General features: G+C 48.0%; 1 protein-coding gene across 1 annotated transcript in view; it reads left to right on the top strand.

Annotated features, from left to right (window-relative positions):
• Positions 1 to 22,214, top strand: part of SYNE2 (spectrin repeat containing nuclear envelope protein 2) — a 1,843,566-nt gene that overhangs the window by 1,488,739 nt on the left and 332,613 nt on the right. The window lies entirely within an intron of this gene.

The raw sequence follows: 22,214 nt of genomic DNA, 5'->3' as shown, positions 1-22,214 counted from the left end.
GTCATATCTTTTTAACAGATCTCTAAAGGAACCGCTGGTACTTTGAGTGCTGTTTTTGCTACTGTCATTTCTGGGCCTTTTGTTTTGCTATCTACTATCGCACAGTTTACTAGTGTGTGTATTGTGGTTTCTCTTTTTTACACACCTTAATGGCTGAAAACATGGGTCTTTCTCCCAACAATAAAGACTCAAAAGGTAATCTGAAGAGGTCAAAACAAACCTCCCCTACTCCGGAGTCAACTCAGAAAGATGCTGGTACTACGTTGGACACCATACTGTCACGTTTAAATGCTGTACATGATATTGCGCAATCAACTAAGACCAATACTGACTTATTACAGGTAGAGGTTGCAGCTATCAGAAATTATTTTAAATCATTATCTCTTCGTGTTTTGACTGCTGAAACACGAATTAGTGGTGTGGAGGATACTGCGCAACAGCATTCTAAGTCTTTACAACAGATGGAACGCTCGATGGCGGCATTACGGAGAGATCTTACAGAACAGGAAGATCGTAATCGCAGGAGTAATTTGCGTATTTTTGGTTTACCCGAAGATGCGGAAAAATCAGCCTCCTCTCTGATAGACTTCCTGTACCAATGGATTCCATCCACTCTACAGATTTCTTTTCAGAAAAATTGAACGTGCTCATCGTGTTCCTACTTTCCGATCCAAATCTTCACCTCATCCTAGGGCAGTAATTTTTAAACCATTACGCCAACAAAATTCTGAACAAATTTTGGCTCAGATGAGGAAGATCAAGGCGGTCAATTGGGAGGGTCATAGGATTGCTATATCTCAAGACGTTGCCAGAGACACTGTTATTAGAAGGAAAGGTTTTCTCAACTTGCGGAAACGTCTACTTGACATCAACATCCCTTTTTCCTTTGCTGGTCCTTCGAAATTTCGTATCACTTTTAAGGGCCGCTCCCAAATTTTCCATGAACCCTCTGATCTTTCGACTTTTCTGGATAATCAAATGGAGTTTCAGATGGAATCTTCTCCTTCTCCTGGTCCCTCTGGATCTTGAACTATTTTTGTACTACTGTTGTGTTCTCTTATACTCTTTTTTTTTTTTTGATGAGTAAGTCTTGTGCATAGATTCATGCTATGATTATTACTCTGCTAGATATACGTATGCTATCCGATAACTTTTCGGTTGACAGGTTGTAACTAGTCTTTGAGGTGGTTGTTATATTCTATGTGTTTTTTCTATCTTTTCTTTTGTCTTTATACTTTATTTCATTTGGCTTCAGTTTATTGTTCAGGCTTCATTGTTGTTCTCTCTCTTTTTGTCTTCCTTTTCGTGTGTTTCTGTTTCTTCTCCCTTTCTTTTTTATGGTTTCAATGATATGTAATGTTAGTGTTTCATTGCCTCTTTTGGTACCTTCTCGTTTTGTTCGATGCTCTTATAGTTCGCTGTGTTTCGGAAATTCTGTTTATACGGTTGTTCTTATTTATTGATGCATTTATATGTTGATGTGGTTTTCTGCCCTTATTGTTCATGTTAGTTGTCCTTAGTTATTCTTTTGGGATTATATCATCTGTTTTTTATTCTATATTTATCGCTTTTTCTCTTACTTTGTAGTCATATCTATGTCACTTTGTGTTTGGTTGTTTTGACTTATGTTGTGGATGTCTGTTATTGCTTGTATTTTCGTTTTATGTTTTTGGTTAGATTTTATATAATCCTCTCCTTTACTCCCTTATCTTTACTTTCTTATGCATTGATATGACTATATCATTTAGTTCCATTTTATACCTTGTTTATTTTTTTACTGCTTTGACTTTATGCTTATTGCTTATTATTGATTATCTTTTTGATCTATTGTCTTTGATGTATTATTGAACTGTATTATGATATTTAGTTAAGACTGATGTGTTATGTCTTAATATCTCGTTGTTTCCTCTGCTCATTTTACTAGATGTTATAGTTAAAAGCTTGTGGTTATGCATTAATATCTCGTTGATTATTCCAATCTTTTGGATGAATTTATATGTATTGCTATTTCTTGTTCCACTTGATACCTGATATCATTTATTTAATTATATATTGAGATTTAATCTTTATTTCTCTCTATGTATTAATTCTCTAGATTTCTCTATTTTAAGATAATTCTTGCTTGATTAGCTCATGCTTATTTTTCTTCTATTACTAGTTTTCAATTTTATATAATTATATTATATGTTTGGGAATTTCTTTTATCACCCTTTATAATGTTCCTTATGTATCATCTTATAGTATGGGGTTTTGGATTGTTGTTTCCTCTCTCCTGGTGGCCCCTCTGCTTCCCTCTCCATGTTCCCCCCTGGTATGAATTTGGTCCTTTCTAGACCTCCCCTGGTGGGTCTCTTTCTTCTTGTTTCTCTGTTTCCTCTTTCTGCTTTTTTTTTCTCTTTCTTTTTTCTATCTCCTTTCTTTTTCTTTCTTTCCCTGAATCTCCTGCTGGTGCTTCTTTTCTGTGGTGTCTATGTTGTGATTGTGGTTGTGTTGTTTTGTTTTTTAAATGCTTTCTCTGTTATCAATGATTTGCAGATTTTTTGTTCTACTGTGTTTATGCCTGGTTTGAATGTATTGTCACTTAATGTACGTGGGTTGAATCATCCGGTGAAAAAGGCAAAATATTTGGATTATTGCAAGTCGCTTTCTTCAGATTTAGTATTACTACAAGAAACGAAAGTATCCTACAAAGAGGCTTTGTTGTTGAGGAAAGAGTGGGTCCTTGATGTTGTGTCCTCTGAGGCCTTTGGCAAAAAGAATGGAGTGATAACATTAATCTCTAAAAATTCAGGTTTATCAGTGGTTTCGGCTGAACATGATTCGGAAGGACGATGGTTGTTGTCTAGACTTTCGGTTCTCTTGACCTGTATGTTATGAATATTTATGCTCCAAACAGTGATAACCCTTCGTTCTGGCGTTTGATCACTAAAAAATTAGCTGAAGTACCTCATAAAGGTAATCTAATAGTTGATGGTGATTTTAATCTCCCAATGGACCCGATTCTGGACAGACATTCTGCTTCTAAATTCCGTCCTCCTAGAGCTCATAAACAAATGACAAATATGTGTGCCTCTGCTAACCTTCAGGATATATGGCGTCTTCATAACCCTACAGGTAGTGACTTTTCTTTTTTATCCTCTCCTCATTCTAGCTTTTCTCGTATTGATTATCTCTAAGTTCACTCGGCTCTTTTACAGTCTTCGTCCTCCCCATACATCCATCCTATTCTCGTGCCTGATCACGAGGCTGTATCCTTTTCTCTCTTAAATCTTGCTAATAAGAAAGAACCTCGTTCTTGGAGGTTAAATACCGAAATTCTGCATGATCACTCTCAGGCTATGGCTTTGACTGAAGAGATCGATAATTTGTTTTCTGATAATGAAGGCTCAGTCAGTTCTCCAATAGTTCTGTGGGATGCTTTTAAATGTACTCTTAGAGGCCAAATTAGTAAATGTATGGCGAAAAGGAATGCAATTATTAAGAGGGAACTTTTGGATTTGGCAGATGATATTAAAAAACAAGAGTAAATTATATACTCCCATTAATCAATCCTCTTTTAATCAGTGTAAACAGTTTTTAAAGACGATCCCTATTCAGGCTGTGTCGGATGATGATGGTGTGAAATTAGGTGGTCCGATTACGTCTGAAGAGATTATATATGCAATTAACCGCATGCGCGCTAGCGGTTTTCCCGCTGCGCGCTGCGTTTTTCGAAAAGCCGCGTTACATGACGAGCTGAGCTCGTCATGAGCGTGCGAGCGGCGCAACTCATGACGAGCTCAGCTCGTCATGAGCGCGGAAGGGGTTAAAGCCACACACTCTGGGAAATCTCCTGGCCCTGATGAATTTCCCATTATGTTTTATAAAACTTTTCTTCCATCTGTTGTTCCTTGCCTTAAGGCTGTTTTTGATGCTTTTATTTCATCAGGTTCGGTTTCGGGTTCAGCGGCAGATGCTACTATCGTGGTGATCCCAAAAGAAGGTAAAGATCATTCGGATCCTAAGAATTTTCGCCCTATTTCCCTCCTTAACATGGAAGCAAAGCTTTTCGCCAAAATATTAGCCTAGCGTTTGGAATCCTATATCCCTCTAATTATTCATCCTTCTCACACAGGCTTTGTCAAAGGTAGATTGGCTAGGGACAACATCCGTACCTTTTGCCATACCTTGGGTAAAGCAAAACTGTCTAACCTTCCAGCGGCTGCTCTGGCCCTTGATGCCGAGAAGGCTTTTAATTTTAAATTTATTTTATTGAGTTTAATAGCAAAGAAGACAGGCAATGCAATGCAGTATATATGCAGTAGGCGTATATGGCGAGCGAGAAAGACATGCATGTCTTCTCTATGAATCGTTAAAGAAGCAGATAAACCATGCCCACATTGAGATGCGTTGCCTACATTTCGGTAAAGGTGCAACGTAAGAATGGTAATCAAACAGAGCAAGAAAAAAAGCCCAACCCAACCCCAGCACCCAACGCCATCCCCCTCCCTCCACCCCGACCAGTATGCCAGTTGTCTAGAGTCTCCATCACAGCACGTACAGGTTGGTGTGTATCTAGGTGCACAGGTTCGTGTAGTGTCACGTGGTTGTTCCGTGAGCCGCAGAATGCGGAGATATTTCGGGCACGTGATTTCGTGAAATTCTCTGGACAGGAGTGACAGGAGCGGTTGTCAGGTTTTCTGGAATTAGTCAGCAGTGTGTGTGAGCGTAGCCTGGATACGTTCCATGCCTAATGTGAACCACAGTTTGTGCAGCCAGCCAGTGTGGGTGGGTAGGGTGGTAGATCCCCATAGTGACAGGACGTGTTGTGACGCCGCTTGCATGGCAATTCCCATCTGCTTGCCACGAGGTGACCTCAAGGGAAACGTGAGCGCGTTGGGCAGCCCTAGGATTGTGTATGCTGGGAAGCGCGTGATCTCAGTTTCAAATGTGGAGTCTATATCGTCCAAAACTGCTTTCCAGTACCCCTGCAGAGCGCGGCAGTCCCACAGGAGATGGGTCAGGGTGCCCCTTTCGCCCCAGCCCCTCCAACACAGTGCGCTTCGAAGAGGATTGCCCTGATTGAGTAGATGGCCAATTTCACCGCCGACTCCCTGGCACTAGTATTGCGAGTGGTGTGTATGGCTCTGTAGTGTATGAATCCCCATTCTTTGGGCGAAAGTGTCCGTCCAAGTTCCGATTCCCAGCGTTTCTGTCCCGCCGTCTTAACTGGGTCGGCCTCGGGGGATAACATCTTGTAGAGGTCCGAGATAAGGTGCTTATCCGAGTCCTTCATCACCAGCCAGTGTTCGAATGGCGTCATCCGCCGACCGACCAGGGGGGCACACTTCGGGCGCAGGAGCCAGTGGCGGAGTTGGAAGTATTGGAACATGTGGGGTTTGGTCATTCCGTAGCCCCGTGTGATATCGGCGAGTGGGATAAACCCCTCCACATCGAAGAGATGGCCGACCGAGCGGCAATCCGTGTCACGCCATTGTAGAAAGGCGCGTGGATCGGTGCCCGGTGGGAATTCTGGGTTGTCAAAGAGTGGAGTGAGTGGGGAAGGGAAGGTCGTCAGGCCTCTCCTGACCGCCACCATGTCCCAGGTCTTCATGACGGTGCGTGTAATAGGGGAGCGGAGGAGGTATCGTGGCCTATGCTGGCGGGCAAGAAATGGGATCTTCCACAGCGATGTCCGAGCCATCGCCCTGTCATGAAATAGCCATCTCTTCTCGGACTCGGGCCTGTACCACTCCACTAAATAGCGGAGCTGTGAGGCCTGAAAATATTGCAGGAGGTTAGGGATCCCGAGGCCTCCCTCATCGATACTCCTATGTGCCACCTGTTTGTGTAGCCGTGCGCGTTTCTTTTCCCAGATGAACTGGTGGATAGCATTTTGTAGGTCGGCAAGCGCACCTGGCGGTGGCAGTACCGGGAGGGTCTGGAAGATATACAAGATCTTAGGTAGGGCAGACAGTTTTACTGCCGCTACGCGGCCTAGCAAGGAGAGGGGTTGTTTCGACCAACACGCAAGGTCGGCTCGGATTTGGGAGGACAGTGTTTTATAGTTAAGGGCCACCGTTGAGTCCGTGGAGGAGGTAAGAGTGATCCCCAGATACGGGAGCTGCGTGGAGGTCTGTAGATCGCAGCCAAAGTCAGGCGTTGGGGCATTAGGATGGGCGTAGCTGCCCAGGGGTAATATCAAGGATTTCCCCCGGTTGATTTTGAAGCCAGATACCGCTCCAAAGCTCTCCAGTTCTCCCAGGAAAGCAGGTATTGAGCTGGACGGTCGGTCTAAAGCAGCGATAATATCATCGGCATAAAGCCCCACCACGTGGGGTTCATGGCCGAAGGAGACACCGCTAATGCGAGGATTGTCTCAAATTTTCTGCGCCAGGGGTTCCACGTACAGGGCAAACAGAAGGGGCGAGAGAGGGCACCCCTGACGCGTGCCCCGTTGTATCTCAAAGGGGTCCGATTTAAGGCCGCCCAGCCTGACTCGGGCCATGGGGTGGTGGTAGCAGCTTGCAATCCAAGCCTGAAATTGGTCACCCAAGTGGTATCGCTGCAGGACTGCTTGTAAGTAGGTCCAGTCAACGCGGTCGAATGCTTTCTCCGCGTCGATAGCCAGTAGTACCGAGTCCGAGTTCTGAAAGTGAGTTTTATCCACGAGGTGCAGCAACCGCTTAGTATTATCGCTGCATTGGCGGTTTGGGACAAAGCCCGATTGGTCCGGTTCGAGGATTCCCGGGAGGCAAGGGCCCAGACGGGCCGCTAACACCCCCGTGAATAGCTTCAAGTCTAAGTTAAGTAAGGAGATGGGGCGGAACGCGGAGCAATGCGTCGGGGGTTTGCCCGGTTTGGGTAACACCACTATGTCAGCCGCAAGCATGTCCGGTGGTATGGAGCTCGGACCCTCAAAGGAGTTAAACTGCCTCGTGAGTATTGGAGCTAGTATTTGGCCAAAGGTTTTATAAAAACCCGACGAAAAGCCATCAGGGCCTGGTGATTTGAGCGGGCGGAGGCGTGCGATGGCGGTAAGGACTTCGTCAGGGTGAATAGGAGCGTCTAGGGCCTCTGCTTTCGCTGGACATAGTGGCGTGATTTCGGCCGATTGCAAGTACGCATCGACAGCGGTTGGCGATACTCTATCTGCGCTATACAGGGAAGCATAAAAGGAGCGGAAGGCGGAAGCTACCTGTGCATCGTCGGCAAGAGTGGTACCGGAGTCGTCCAGGAGCGTGGTGATTTTCGAGCGTTGAGTCTTGGCTTTTAAGGCGCTGGCCAGGAGGCGTCCGGTGTGGTTGCCTCCCATGTAGTACGTATGGCGGAGACGAAGAGCGGCAAACTCCGCTCTGTCAGTGTCGAGGCTGGCCAGTTGAGCCCTGGCAGCCTTCAGCTGGCGCCAAATCCGAGCGGCGCAGGTGCGGCTATGAACCCTTTCTAGTTCAGCTACTTGTGCTGTGAGGTCAGCTCTCTTCTCTTTGCGAGCCTTGGCGTCAGCGGCAGCAATGGCTATCAGTTCCCCCCTAACCACGGCTTTCAAGGCCCCCCAAAGGGACGATATCGAGTACCGCAGGGGTATCGTTAGTGGCGAGGTAGTCCGAAATGCATGTATGAAGTTGTTTGACAACGGCTGGTCTCTGTAAAAGGGGTTCATTGAGCCTCCACGAGCCAGGGGTGCGTGGCGACTTGGGCACCCTGAGTGTCAGCTCCACCGCATCGTGGTCAGAGAGGGCTGCTGGGACAATGGAAATCTCGGTGATGTGAGGAACTAGTTTCGAGGAACCCAGGAAGTGATCTAGACGCGCGTACGTGTGGTGTACATGGGAGTAGAAGGTGTAGCGCGCTGTGTTGGGGTGTGCCGTCCTCCAGAGATCTAAGAGGTCTCTTTCCTGCAACCAGGATCTGCCTGCCTCTGAAAGCGCGCCAGTATCACCATAATGGTGCCCGGATCTATCCTTGTTCGTGTCCATGACGAGATTGAGGTCCCCCCCAATGAGCAGCTGAGAGTGAGGTGACTGTAGTGCTTCGGAGAGTGCAGTTTTCAGGAATGGTTCTTGACTCGTGTTGGGAGCGTAGATGGAGCCTATCGTAAGTGCGCTATTTCCCATAAAGAAGGTGTATGCCAAGAGGCGTCCCTTGATCTCCCCTGTCTTGGCTCCCACCCGGCCCCTGAAACGCCGGCACACAAGAATGGCCACCCCTGCTTTCTTGGACGGGAGAGAAGAGAAGTATTGCTGGGGAAAAGCCCGGGAGCGCATCCTGTGCCAGTCTTTGGTCAGGAGGTGGGTTTCTTGCAACAAGCAGATGTCAGCTTCTGAGTTTTCCAAGTAGGAGATAACTGCCCTCCGTTTGATCGGGTTATTGAGGCCTTTTACATTTAGAGATAGTACTTTGAGTGCATCAGTCATCATGTGGGAGTGTGGAGACAACCGAGCATGGCAGCGTTGGACGCTTTAGCGTATGAAAGATCACAGGTAGCGCTTGAACCCTGTAGGAATCCCTTGGCATACTGGTCCCCACCCTCGTGCCCCGCCCCCCCCACCCACAACACCGTTCCCCCCCATCTCCCATCACCAACCATCCCCAAAGGACCACCCTAACCCCAACAGAGTGGGCCTCCCCAGTTCCAACAGAGTCCCTGTCCCCCCCCTCGTGAACCCCCCAACCCCTCCCGGAACAAACCCCCCAACTAGAACAGTTCAAAGTCTCGGGCCTACTTGTGTATAACACAGGTCCGTAGTAAGTCAATAGAAAGGGTACCATGGTAGCGGCCGATTCGGCGGCCCCCCGGCCTGTCGCCTCAGGAGGACACAGTTTGAAAGAAAGAAAAACCCCCAAGATTACATTGTCTTACAGATCGGTTGCGGTGTTGTCCGCCACTTCTTGCACAGCTGCTTCACGCTCTTGAGCGACTGTCGCCGGGTCCGGTTTCGGGATGGGTCTCGGGGGTCGCCTCCGACGCACCGTCTGCCAGCCGTCCCCCGCACGCTGTGATGGGTCATCCTGTGATCTATGTGGGGAAGTGTCTCTAGAGCCAGATCCCTCCGGCATTTCAATGTCCAGTAGAGCACAAGTATCACGGAGGGATCTGAGCTGGTGAAGGGAGCCTTTCCATTTAAAGATCAGGCGGAACGGGTGACCCCAGGAGTAGGGTACTCCATTGTCTCTCAGGAAGCTTGTTGCTATCCGGAAGGATTTGCGTTTCTGCAGGGTGATGGTAGAAAGGTCCTGGAAAAGAGCCACGGGCTCGTCCCGGAAGCGGATAGGCTGTGCCCTCCGGGCCTCTCGAAGAATGCGTTCTTTCAGAGGAAAGTCTGGGAGGAAGGCCAAGATGTCCGGTGGGGGAGCTGGTGCTCGGCGCGCCAAGCCAAACCTGTGAGCTCTGTCAATCCGAATCGCAAATTCTCGAGGTTCACCCAGGATCTCCCTGAACAAGTCCTGCAGGTAGTCGACCAGATTGTCCTTCTCGGCTTTCAACGGGACTCCGCGGACTCGTATGTTGTTCCGCCTGGAGCGGTTCTCTAAGTCTTCCGAGTGCGATTGTAAATCCACCTGCTGATCTTGAAGCCTAAGAATCTCTTGTTGCAGCCTTTCCACCTCCATGCTGCGGGGTTGGTCCGCCTCTTCCATTGAAGCCACACGCTCGCCCAGGCCGTCTATATCTCGGCGCAGCTCCCGCTGTTCCCCGGCCAACTCTTGCTTCAGGGTTTGAAAGTCCTCTCTCAGGGTGTTGAAGAGGGAAGCTAGGAAGGCCTTGGTGATGGGGGCGGTTTCATCGTCCTGCACCTGGGGGCTCGGCGGCGGCTTCGGAGACGCCATTGTCTGGGTCTTCTCCCCCTTCGGTGCGTTCTTGTGCAGGAGGTCCACGATGTTCCGAGTCCCTTTGCGATTGGAGTGAGCCATGACGTCGGGGCAGGGACCTGTGGATCCGGACTGGGGGAGTTGCAGCGGCTCGGCAGGCGTCCTCTCGATAGGTAGAAGGTGTAGATTTCTCGAGGTCTGGCGGGCGTTCCGGAGTCATCGTGGGGACGGTGTTGGGGGTAAGATGTGGCGCCCGGTCAGTGGGGCCGCCAGAATTCCTCAGGCAGAAGGTTGAGTGCAGATGGGGTGTCCGGGGGGGGGCCTTACAGGGCACCCCGGGCAGGCACTTTGGAGAAGAAGTGTAGGCGTCCCCGGGCCTCAGGACCGGGCCCACGCCGTGTAGCAGGGCAAGGAGACGGGTGCCAGTCCGTTGTTGTTGGGGTGTATATGCCTGTCCGGGGGCAGGGGATCCTGCCAGAAGGGGCCCCCAGCGCTTAGCAGCACCCGTGGGCGCCAAGAACGTCAGTCCACTTCAGCTGCCCATCAACGGGCCTCAAGTCGGGGAGTGTGGTAGCAGGCCGGCTGCCTGCCAAGCGCTGTGTTTCTGGACGCCGTCGGGCCTTCCAAGGCCCCCAGAGGCGGTCGCGCCTACAATGTATACCGTGGCCGGGTAGAGCCGCCCCGGGGAGCACGCAGATGCGTCTTTTCTGAGTTGGGCCGGGAGGCCCCCACGGCGGAGCAGGGTCATGCGAGGGCCGGGCGTCGGCAGCAGGCCCCCATGATGCCGAGGCCGAGGCAGGTCGGGGGCCGCGGGCGCGGAAGGCGGCGCAGGGAGTCACCTGTGTAGGTGCAGCTGGGGTCGGTCCGTCAGCGCGCGCCGGAAGCGCCCGAGAACCCCTGGTCCGTCGGGGCCCTGTGCAGTAGCGGCAAGCCTCGCGCCGGGGGCTCAGGCTCGGCATCCCTCCGGTGGCGGAGCGGGTCGCAGTGGGTGGTGCTCCGGTCCCGGAACGGATGTCTCCGTAAGTGCTGCCGCCAGTGGAGGGGTCGGGGCGGTTTGCAGGCTATGGGTGCCCGGGGTGCGAGGTGCAGTAGCTCCGTTCAGGCCTGCCTCCGGTGGATGGGGTCCCGCTTGCCCCTAGCGCAGGCCCAAAGCCGGGGACTAAAGTGGTAGGAGGCCCTCTGGAGCTCCGCGCGGATTCCGGGAGCACAGACGGCCCAGCGTCGGCCATGCAGTCGCTGCTGGGGGCTGGGCGCGTCTCACCGCCCTCCGCAGGTCAGCGCCGTAGGCTTGCAGGCCGCTCTCCCGTCTCGGTGCTCCAACGGGCAGTGTCAGCTCCGCGCCGCCATTACGCCGATCCCACCGGCGGCAGGTATAGCGGGTTGCAGGTGGCCGCCGTCATTCAGAGACACGGCCAGGAGTGCGCCGCGGTGGGGTGTCTCCCAGGGGGGTAGGTGTGAGCAGGCTTTAGGGGGATTTCAGCTGATGATACCGTGCAATGGGGCATAGGGCCGGGGAGCCACACGAAGCACGTCCATTCAGGCCGCCATCTTAGCCACGCCCCCCCCCCGAGAAGGCTTTTGATAAGGTATCCTGGCCTTTTTTGCATGCGGTTCTGTGTGCGCACAATCTTGGAGGCTATTTTGTTAATATGGTTATGTCCTTATATGCCCAACCTAGAACAAATATTAGAGTCAATGGGGCTACGTCCTCGTTTTTTAATCTTTGTCAAGGTACTAGACAAGAATGTCCTTTGTCCCCACTTTTGTTCTTACTATCTGTTGATCCGCTCTTGCGGTTAATTGATCTTCATCAGGATATTAAAGGTTTTACTTTCGGCTCACACTGCATCAAGACGGCTGCTTACGCAGATGATGTACTCATATTTTCTGATGACATTGTGTCTGCCATTCCTGCTATTTCAGATACTATTCATCTTTTTTCTAGTGTTTCTGGATATTCCCTTAACAGGGACAAGACGGAGATGTTTCCCCTTAATGCTTATTGTTTTCCAGCGCATATGGGAAATGCTGGATTTAAATGGCAATCCAAACAGATTAAGTATTTGGGTATTTGGTTTCGTAGTACCTTATATGATACGGTAGCCTACAACGAAGCTCAGACTCTACTTAAAGTGCGCCATCTTCTGGATACTTGATCCCCTAAATATATTTCTTGGTGGGGTCGTCTTCAAACTTTGAAAATGATGATAACGCCCATCATTAACTTTGTGTCCTCTATGCTTCCTGTGAAGTTATCTTCTTCTTTTTTTCATGACATTTATTCCCTCACCTCTAAATTCCTCTGGAATGATAAGAGAGCTAGAAATGCTTATACATTTTTGAGAAAGCCTTATGATATGGGTGGTTGTAATTTTCCTGATTGGGAGAAATATCAAGTTGCTTTTTTAGCTTCTCGGGGGGCTCTTTGGTTCTCTTCTCTACCTCATCATACGCCTTCTTGGGTGTGGTCTTTTCTAACTACATCCACACTATTTATTCAGTTTTCTCGTGTGATCATCTTAGACACCGTTGCAGCGGTTAGATCAATTGATAAGAAAGTTGCTATTCCAATTAATAAATCGAGGTGGTCTTCATTGTGGTGTAATTCTAAAATTAAAATTACTATTGATCCCAAATTGATGACTTATTGGGCTACTAAGGGAATTACGCTAGTTCGTCATCTTTATGACTCGAATAATGATCCGTTACCCTTTTCCTCCCTAGCTCAACAATTCTCTCTTATTAATTTGGATTTCTATACCTTTTTAAAAATAAAAGTTGCTCTTGCTAAACTACGTCTAGATCCAGCTTCTCCTACTATTACATTATTGTAGATGTGGCTTAGTTCTGGGCATGTGGCTTCTAAAATGTATACATTTTTGTCTTCCACTCCTTCTGCCTTGCTTACTGTTACTCAACAGAAATGGTTACATCATTTTGGCCAGGATCTTACTCAACATATATCTTCAGACTCTTGGCAGTTGATTGGGAGGCTTTCTCTTCGCAATAAAATTGCCCCTTCTTTAATTCAATCTAAATTTTTCTCTCTCAATCTTCTACATTGGACTCCAGTACGCTTACATTCTCTCAATCTTAAAGATGATGATCTTTGTTCGAGTTGTGGCTTGGCTGCAGGTGATTATCCACATATGTTTTTCGAGTGCTCTCTACTCCAACCTTTTTGGGATTTAATACATAAACATCTCATGTTAATTTTTAAGATTCAATTTCAGCTCTCCTTTCCCGTGATTGTGTTGGGCCCACTGGCATCCCCTATACCTTTGCCTTTGCACTCTTTAGAGTTACAATTACTAGATCTCTTATAGACAGTAGCGGTGAAAGTTGTCCTTATGGAATGGAAGTCATTTTCTTCCGTCTCTTATCATACTTGGTGGGCGTGGGTATCTTTTTTAAGAAGTGCACACACTTCGGTAGATGAAGCCCATCTTTCCCCTTCTATCTCTAGTGGAGTCTGGAGAGCTTTGGATGTATATATGGATTTGGCGTTGAAAGGGTTGATTGATCTATATCCCTTTATGGCATCTAGTTGATTCATGTACTTTTTCTTTATGTGGTGCCGCATTAGATCCTTCCTTCCTTCCTTCCCCCTTTTTAATCTTTCCCCATGCACTTCTTTCTTTCTGTCTGTTTCTTTCTCTTTCTTTATCTCTCTACCTTTGCACTTTTTCTTTTTTCTTGTCCCTCTTCTTTCCTCATTTATTCTTGCTTGTATCAAGGTGATACTTTTGATGTTCGTTAAGGTTCCTTGGCACAATTCTTATTTCTTCTATATTATATTTTATGAATTCTGTTTAGAGGAACTATTTGTGACAAGTTCACAGCTGTTATATTGTACTTCTTTGCTTTGCATCAAATGTATCACTTTTTATTGTATTTAACTATTTATATGCTTCTTTGGAAACTAATAAAATGATTGAACAAAAAAAAAGAAAAAAGAAAATAACATATATACTCGGTCTTAGGAGAACCGCATATAGTCTCAAACAAACATTCTGAAATTAATGCAATTGACAACTAATTTGGTCGCAGTACAACTTTTATTTATTGTTTAAACCAAATCTTTGGTCTTCTACGCTGTGCACAGGGGGACAACTTCTATGCAGGAGTTGCATCGGTTTGATATTTGGACAACACTTATAGGAACGGAAAGTGAAGCCCCAGTAGTACGCGACACCTATTAGTTTGTTTACATTGGATACTCCAGGTTGTGCGTGTCCTCTCCAACTCTTAAGTGAAGACTTAACCATTGCCACATTTTTTTTTTTGAAGATAAATTTAGTTTTGATTAAATTGAGTCTTTTTGATATTTTTAAATAATTAAGATGATTTTAATAATTGATTATTAAATAATTTGAAATATATCTAAGCATATTTTAGATCCTTTACATTGAGCGTAATAACATTGAGTGACATTTTTAACTGTTCAGTTGCCTAGGAGTTCTTTTGCACCATACATTTACCCTGTCCTAGGAATTGCCTTACCAATTTTTCAGGGGGTCCTTGTTTTTTACATCTCTATTACAATGAAAATGACCTGCTATAAGGGGTATAAGGTGTTGGATTTAACTCCAGCACCTTCCCTACTGTTTCACAGACTAGAGTTGGAATAGTAAATTATACTATTCCAAACTCCAGTGCACCCCAACCGCAAGTCGGTGTAAGAAATTATGTTGTAACGGCATGCGGGGTAAAAGCATGCATTGTAATGTCATACAACCAATCTGTAGGACACATCTGCTTCACAAAAAGTGGGTGTCAGCAAGAAAAAAAATGTGTTTAATTTTTATTTATATTTGCATACTAATTCTTTTAGCTAATTTGTGTGCAGTTTTTCGAATATGTGTTCTTGTTTGATTAATAGGAAAAATTCTGTCTGATTTGTACTGATAGAACTAAATAGCTATATATTAGACACTCACCGCTCACAGTGAAAAGTTTACTTCTAAACATAGTGAATAATTTTTTTTTATTTCCAGTCTAATTTTTGTTTTCATAATATTGTGTGACAGCTACCATTTTGTCTTCTTTGTAAATTAGTGTTACAGCCAGATTCGACTGCATGACACATTAAATCGTAATGTTGTAAAAAGGCCCATGCGTAAATATTACACACTTTTATTTCATCTGATCACACACACAAATAATTGAATAATTATGCAATGTAGTTGTAAAGATAGCTTCCTCTTCCTACTCTTGCCCCACTGTGCCTTCTCTCCCCCGTACCGATTCTCTCTACCATCTCTCTCTCCATCCCCTGTTTCAATATTTTCCAAGCTAGTAGTTTGCCAAGTACTCTGAAGCAAACTAGATTCTCTCACAAATGGGCACAAATAGCAGGACAAATCTGAATAAATGTTGTTTTAGAAAGTAATTTGACAACCATGGAATCTGTTTGTAATAGATGACAAGAATAAGAATCTCTGCATCTTAATTACTCTGAAAACTAAAAAATGTGACACTTCTCAAAATTTGCTTTCTATCTCTGGGCTTTAATGAAACAACAAATTATTTATTTTTAAAACCCTAAGGGGCATTCTTGTGTACCAAATAAGTAAAATCCTCCATGTAGCTTTTTAAATGGGCAGACTTAACGTTTTCAAATTATGTTGATCTTATTTGTTATCTGCATATGTCTTTATCATAATTTGTGGTTTATGGCACAGCAATACATACTATCTCGAAGTTAGTACCCCTTTAAAGTATAGTAGGCATAATGTAAAGTGCTTCTGAACATTCACAACAATCATTACTCTGAAAAAACGTGTTAAATATCAAATGTTGACATCAACATTAAAAGGCACTTACATTTATTATAATCCTGGTATCTGAAAGAGACACGTTAGTATTAGATTCCTTACCTTAGAATATCCCCAGGCGTCAGACTGGATCCGGAAACTTTTGCGTAGCAGTACCCTTGCGCGTCGGTAGGCGTCGTCTGCGGCTCCGCGTCCGTCGTCGGCGTCGTGGGCACCGTGATGACGTCGTCGGAGTACTTAGACGCCGCCTCCGCGTGCTGACCTCAGTTCTTCTTTTTTTCCGCGCCAGCAAGCGCAGATCTGGAAAAAGCAGTAACCCTAGTCAAATTTTGACTAACTTTTTGATCGTTTTTTGATCATTTCTCGAAGTCTTTCCACTCCGATTGGTGCCGTAGGGATGCCCGGCTTTAAGCACTGCGAGGATTGCGACCGCACGATGTCGGTCACGGATCCTCACCACCTGTGTTTAACTTGTCTAGGCGTCGATCACGACGACAAGGCCTGCTCCGACTGCCGGGCCCTCTCTTCGAAAGCCAGGCGGGAACGGTCCCGCAGGCGACTCGAACTCCGGCAGTCGGTTCCGCGCCGCGAGAGGTCTCGGTCCCACGGGAGGTCGAGGGACAGGTCGCGGGCTCGGAGCTACCACAGCTCCGAGAGTAGGCCGCACTCCTCCGGGTCGAAATCGTCATCAGGTAAGAAGCACAAGAAGTCCAAGAGGCGTCATCGCTATGCGGACTCCCCCCCGACGCTCGCGCGATGTGGCCGGGGGTTCGGGTGACACCGCCCACGCGGCTCCGTCGGAGTCGCGGGCGCCGCGTTCAGCTCCACACCCTCCGGTCCCTGGGCTCAACGCAACGCCGGATGAGATCGAGCCCTTCCTCATGGCCATGAGGAAACTCTCTCCTCCGACGGGCTCCGCGGCGCCTTCGGGCCCAGCGGACCCGTCTGGGGCCTCTAGCGGGTCGGGGGTTTCGGCTGCCAGAGTGCCCGTTGGAGGTACGGGCCAAACTCGGCCAAGCCCTTGTGGAGGGCCGGGATGCAGCCAAATATTCTATACGGTGTGGGCTGGATACCACCAACTCACTGGGTAGAGCGATGGCAACGACGGTGGCGGTCCGACGTCATGCCTGGTTGAGGTCCGCCAAATTTTCGGCCGATGTCCAGAACACCTTGATGGACATGCCGTTTGATGGCCGTCGCCTCTTTGGCGACAAGGCAGACCATGCACTCGAGCGCTTTAAGGACTCTAGGGCTACGGCCAAGTCCTAGGGCCTCTCGGCCCCGCGCCAGCAATCGGCTGCCTTTCATTCCTTTCGTGGCCACGGAAGGGGTGTACCCACACGTGCTGCCAGCCACGCTCCGCAGGGTAATACCCAACGCGGTCCCGGCCGTGGGAACCGCCGTCCCGGCGGTCGGGGACAACGGCGAGGTCAGTCCACACCTTCCCCCGCAGCATCCGCCTCAAAACCCTCCTAGTCCGTGCTTTCAGGCCCATGTGACGCCAGTGGGGGGCAGGGTTCGCCATCACCACCTTCACTGGCGCACCGTCACTTCGGACAGGTGCGTGCTGCAAATCGTCCGAAGGGGCTACTCCCTCCCCTTCGAGGCGACTCCTCCAGCCATGCCACCGCAGAACCACCGTGTATCGGGGGATCATTTGCGACTTCTGCAGGAGGAAGTTACAGCCCTCTTGGCCAAGGGGGCCATCGAGCGCGTTCCTGGGCCAGAAGTAGGGTGTGGTTGCTACGCCCACTACTTTCTGGTACCCAAGAAGGGCAAAGGGGGCCTACGCCCTATCTTGGACCTAAGGAACGTCAACGGCGTCCTCCGGAAGGAGAAGTTCAAGATGCTGACACTGGCTCAGGTCCTAGCTGCCCTGGACCCAGGAGACTGGATGGTAGCGTTGGACTTGCAGGACGCTTATTTCCACATCCCCGTCCTGCCGGCCCACCGGCGCTACCTGCGGTTCACGGTTGGCCACGAGCACTTTCAGTATACCGTGCTCCCCTTCGGCCTTACCAGCGCCCCACGGGTGTTCACAAAGGTGATGGCGGTGGTCGCAGCTCATTGCATCCTGCTGGTGCATCACGCCAGGTGGTGGATGCGGGCTCTGCAGTGGGACCTGAAGTTTCAGTGGACCCATCACCCTTGTGAAAGGCCAAATAGCAATATCTGTGGTATGGGCCTTGAAACAGAAGAACAAATTACCCATTTTAGCCACTCAGTGGTGGGAGATTTCTTAAACAAAACCATGCCCAGTTTGGACCTAGTAATATTAAATCAAATAAACCCTCTAACTGGGAAATTGGACCCTACCTACCTCGGAAGGGGAAGCGAAACAACAATCGATTACATTCTCACGACAGCGACCCTTGTAAATAGGACCATGAATTTTAAAGTTAAAATTAACACATTAAGCGATCATTCAGCTTTAACCTTCGAATTAATTTTGGATCAAGGTCAGCTATCAGCTCAAACCTTAATGTCCACCCTCGCCCAGAATAATATACAACTAACAAAAACAAATGGTTATACCCTTGGGTGGGGGAAGATTGATCCAAATGAGTTGACAAACAAGGTTGTAACCGCAGCACAATCAGCAATAATGAAGTGCTTAGACACTGAGGCAAGCGATGAGGAAGTTCTATCCCATTTTAAGGTGATCCTAGGAAAAGTAAACAAATGCCTTACTGTGAAGCAGAAAGGGATCACGGAAAGAAAAAAAGGATGGTTTAATCATGACTGCTCAGCTGCCCATAAAAAGCTAAAGAGAGCATTAACCAAAACAATAAGAGATCAAGAGGAGGTCGGGAACCTGAGAAAAGCATATGGGCTGGCGTGCAAAGTGAGAAAAGAAGAGTTAAAAAAAGCATTATGGGATCAGCTGCATGAAAGCTCACTAAACAAAAATAGCGAATTATTTTGGAAGGTGGTAAAAGCACCTTTCCTGACGGATATAAAAGATCAGCCAAGCATAGATGTAGCTATTGAGGGACAAACCTGGGTAAATCATTTTGCAAAGATTTTTGGCAAATTCCCAGCAGTAGCCCCTACAGAAAGAAACAATATCCCAAATCAGGATAATCCATTTCCAATCCCATTAGTAGTCAAACTACACGAGGTAATAACTGCAGTGAATGCCAGTAAGAGTGGAAAAGCCCCTGGTCCGGATGGGGTACCAGTTGACTTTTTTAAATTTAGATTAGATCTTTGGGCCCCCATCATAAAAAGGGTGTTTGACGCAACAATGAAGTGTGGACTACTCACATCCTGGACCCAATCAATTTTGGTGCCCATCTTTAAGAAGGGAAATAGAGAGGAGGTGACGTGTTATCGACCGATCTCCCTCCTGGACTCACTGGGGAAAGTACTGGGCAGAGTGGTTCTCCAGCGTTTACAGGAGTGGGCGGACGATACCGGGACCCTCTCGGATATCCAGTACGGCTTCCGGGAGGGCCTCGGAACAACGGAACAAGCCCTGAACCTGGCCCTGTTGATGGGAAAATATGTGTCGGCAAAGCGCGAGAAGTTATACATGGCATATGTTGACCTTTCCGCAGCTTTCGACTGCGTCTGCCACTCAAAACTATGGTCAGTCTTGATCAACATGGGAATAGACAAGGTTCTTGTGACCTTTCTCAGGGAACTCTACTCCAACGCCTCCTCTAGGGTGCGTTTTGGAGTACAGGGTGAACTGTCAGAATCTTTTTCCGTAGAGCGTGGCGTCAGGCAGGGATGTGTCCTTGCCCCTTCCCTCTATACCAACGGCCTTGAGGTAGAGATGTTGAGGGGGGGCTTGGACTTGCCCCGTGTGAAAGATCGACTGGTGCCAGCCCTTTGGTAAGCGGATGACGTGGTGATCCTAGCACGCACACCACTTGAGCTACAAAAATCTCTGAACAGCTACGCAAAATTCATGAGCGACCTAGACCTCCACATAAACATAAAGAAAACATACATCATGGTAGCAGGCCAAGTCAGGAAACATGGAAAAAGCATTTTCCTCAATAATGAAAAATTAGAATCAACCCCCCAATACCCCTATTTAGGGATAATGATAGATGAGAAGCTCAACTGGAGAGCGGCCATAGAAGCGCGTAAGCATCAACTTTTGCGCTCTATTGCTGCTCTTATGAAATTCGCCCAGAAATTAGGGAAAAAGCCTCCGGTTGAACTACTTCAGATCTATAGAGCCAAGTGCCATTCCATCGCACTTTATGGGGCGGGCCTGTGGGGTCACAAAAACACAAAAGCCCTCCAGGTAGCGGAGAACACTTTCACAAGATTTTCATTGTCAGTCCCAAAAAGAGTCTCCACCTTTGCCAGTCACGCAGAATTGGGATTGCCAAATATTGAGGACCTGGCCAAAATTGAACTCGTACTTTTCTGGCGCCGAATATGGGTGTCAACAAACAACACTCTCACCAAAGACATCGTTGCGGACTGTATGACTCTAGATTGTGTTGAAAAAATAGACTGGTTAACATACGTAAAAAATCTTCTCACTGACTTAGGAATGGCTGAGTGCTATCGCAACCCTGAAACGATTGCTGAAATTCCAAAAAAAGAGCTTAAGGCAAAGGCGCTGAGCCACTTTGAAGAGCTACGTATTACTGTGGAGATTAAGAAACTATCTGTACAACACTCTCTAGCGGTCATGACTACTCTGGAAATGGAACCATATTTAACCTATGTTGATTCGCAGTTCGAACGATTCTTATTAGCGAGATTCAGGTTGAACATCTTCCACAGGGTTGTAGCATTTCCTAACAGAAATAGCTGGGAAGAAACTCTAATGGCCTGTCCATGTGATGAACTATCCGATCAGTCAACAATTCACACCGTACTGTTCTGTAAATATTACTCCGCACACCGCAAGCTTTGGCTAACCCCCCTGCTGAGAACTTTAGGCCTCAGAAAATGTCGTCCTGCCATGTTGTGGCTACAATTTTTAAACTCTGAATATGTATGTAAAGTTGTAAGCACCTTCCTAAAATGTATTTTTAAACAAAGGCTAAATCTCCAAAATAATAATTTTTTTAAATCATCTTGATCAAGTAATAGTGACATAAATTTTAAATGAACGGAATACACACTAGTACTGCTAAAACGCATGTAAATGAAATGTATAAATGCTTTTATGGTTTTTCTATGTAAAGCTGAAACCGAATAAAGATTTACTTACTTACAGTGGACCCAGCATCAGGGCAACCTATCCGACCACGTCCTGATCTCGGAGGGCACTGCGAGACAGCTGCAGTGGTGGCTCACGGACCGCGATTGGGTCAGCGGCAGATCCCTCTCCCTTACCCAACCGGAGCACGTAGTTGTGACGGATTCGTCCCTCCAGGGCTGGGGAGGCCACATGGGAGAGGCGGAGATCAGAGGCCTCTGGTCTCCGGCGGAGGCCCGGCTCCACATCAACCTGTTGGAGTTACGGGCGATTCGTCTAGCACTGCGCCTCTGGCAATGGCTGGAACGCCAGGGCGTGACCCTGGTGGCTCAACACCTGGCAGGTTCTCTGAACGCCAGGGCGGACGAGCTCAGCCGTCGGTGCATGATGGATCACGAATGGCGTCTGAACTCGGACGTGGCGCAAGGCCTCTTTCAGCAATGGGGAGAGCCTTGGTTAGATCTATTCGCCACCGAAGAGAACGCGCAATGTCATCAGTTCTGCGCGTTGGAATTTCCAAGGCGGCACTCGTCGCGAGTGGAGCTGCGGTCTACTGTACGCCTTTCCGCCTATACCACTTCTGCCCAGAGTGCTGAAGAAGATCAAGCGCGACCGGGCCCAAGTCATCCTTGTGGCTCCGGACTGGGCTCGAAGGTACTGGTATCCAGAGCTACTCAGTATGTCAGTCGATCCCCCGGTTCGTCTGCCTCTTCAGGAGGACGTTCTGTTGCAGCAGCAGGGGACGGTCCTCCACCCGAACCTGTCCAGTCTCCACCTCCATGCTTGGAGATTGAGCGGCGACAGTTGAGGCTATTTGACTTGCCTCCTGCAGTCTGTAACGTCATTCTGGCAGCCAGGCGTCCCTCCACAAAGTCGGTATACGCCTGCAGGTGGAACAGATTTGTGGCATGGTGCACAGCAAAGGCTGTGGATCCTCTTACTGCCCCTCTTTCTGAGATTCTTCTCTTCCTTCTTTCTCTTGCCCAGCAGGGCTCTGCTCTGGGCACTATCAAGGGCTGCCTTTCTGCCCTTTCAGCCTTTCTGAGGCTGCCTGATCAACCTTCTTTGTTCAAGTCCCCTATTGTAAATAGATTTCTAAAAGGCATCACGCACACATTCCCTCCTGTTCCGTTTGTGATGCCTCAGTGGGACTTAAACCTGGTTCTCACGTTTCTGATGTGCGCTCCTTTTGAGCCACTTCACAACTGTCCTCTCCGCCTTCTAACTCTGAAGACTGCTTTCCTGATTGCCATCACCTCTGCCAGGAGAGTGAGTGAGCTCCAGGCTCTTTCTTGTACTCCACCTTTCCTTTCTGTCCATCCGGACAAAGTGGTCTTGCGTACTAAGCCATCTTTCCTGCCCAAGGTTGTCACAGCCTTCCACATCGGGCAGTGTATCACCTTGCCAACCTTCTTCCCGCCACTGCATCCCTCTAAAGAGGAAGAGCGGCTCCACCGTCTGAACCCAAAACGTGCGCT

This window comes from Lissotriton helveticus, chromosome 9 (genome assembly GCF_964261635.1).
Source record: "Lissotriton helveticus chromosome 9, aLisHel1.1, whole genome shotgun sequence".
In the NCBI taxonomy this organism is placed as follows: domain Eukaryota; kingdom Metazoa; phylum Chordata; class Amphibia; order Caudata; family Salamandridae; genus Lissotriton; species Lissotriton helveticus.
The sequence above is the reverse complement of the archived record's forward strand: the minus strand, read 5'-3'. Positions and strand labels throughout refer to the sequence as shown.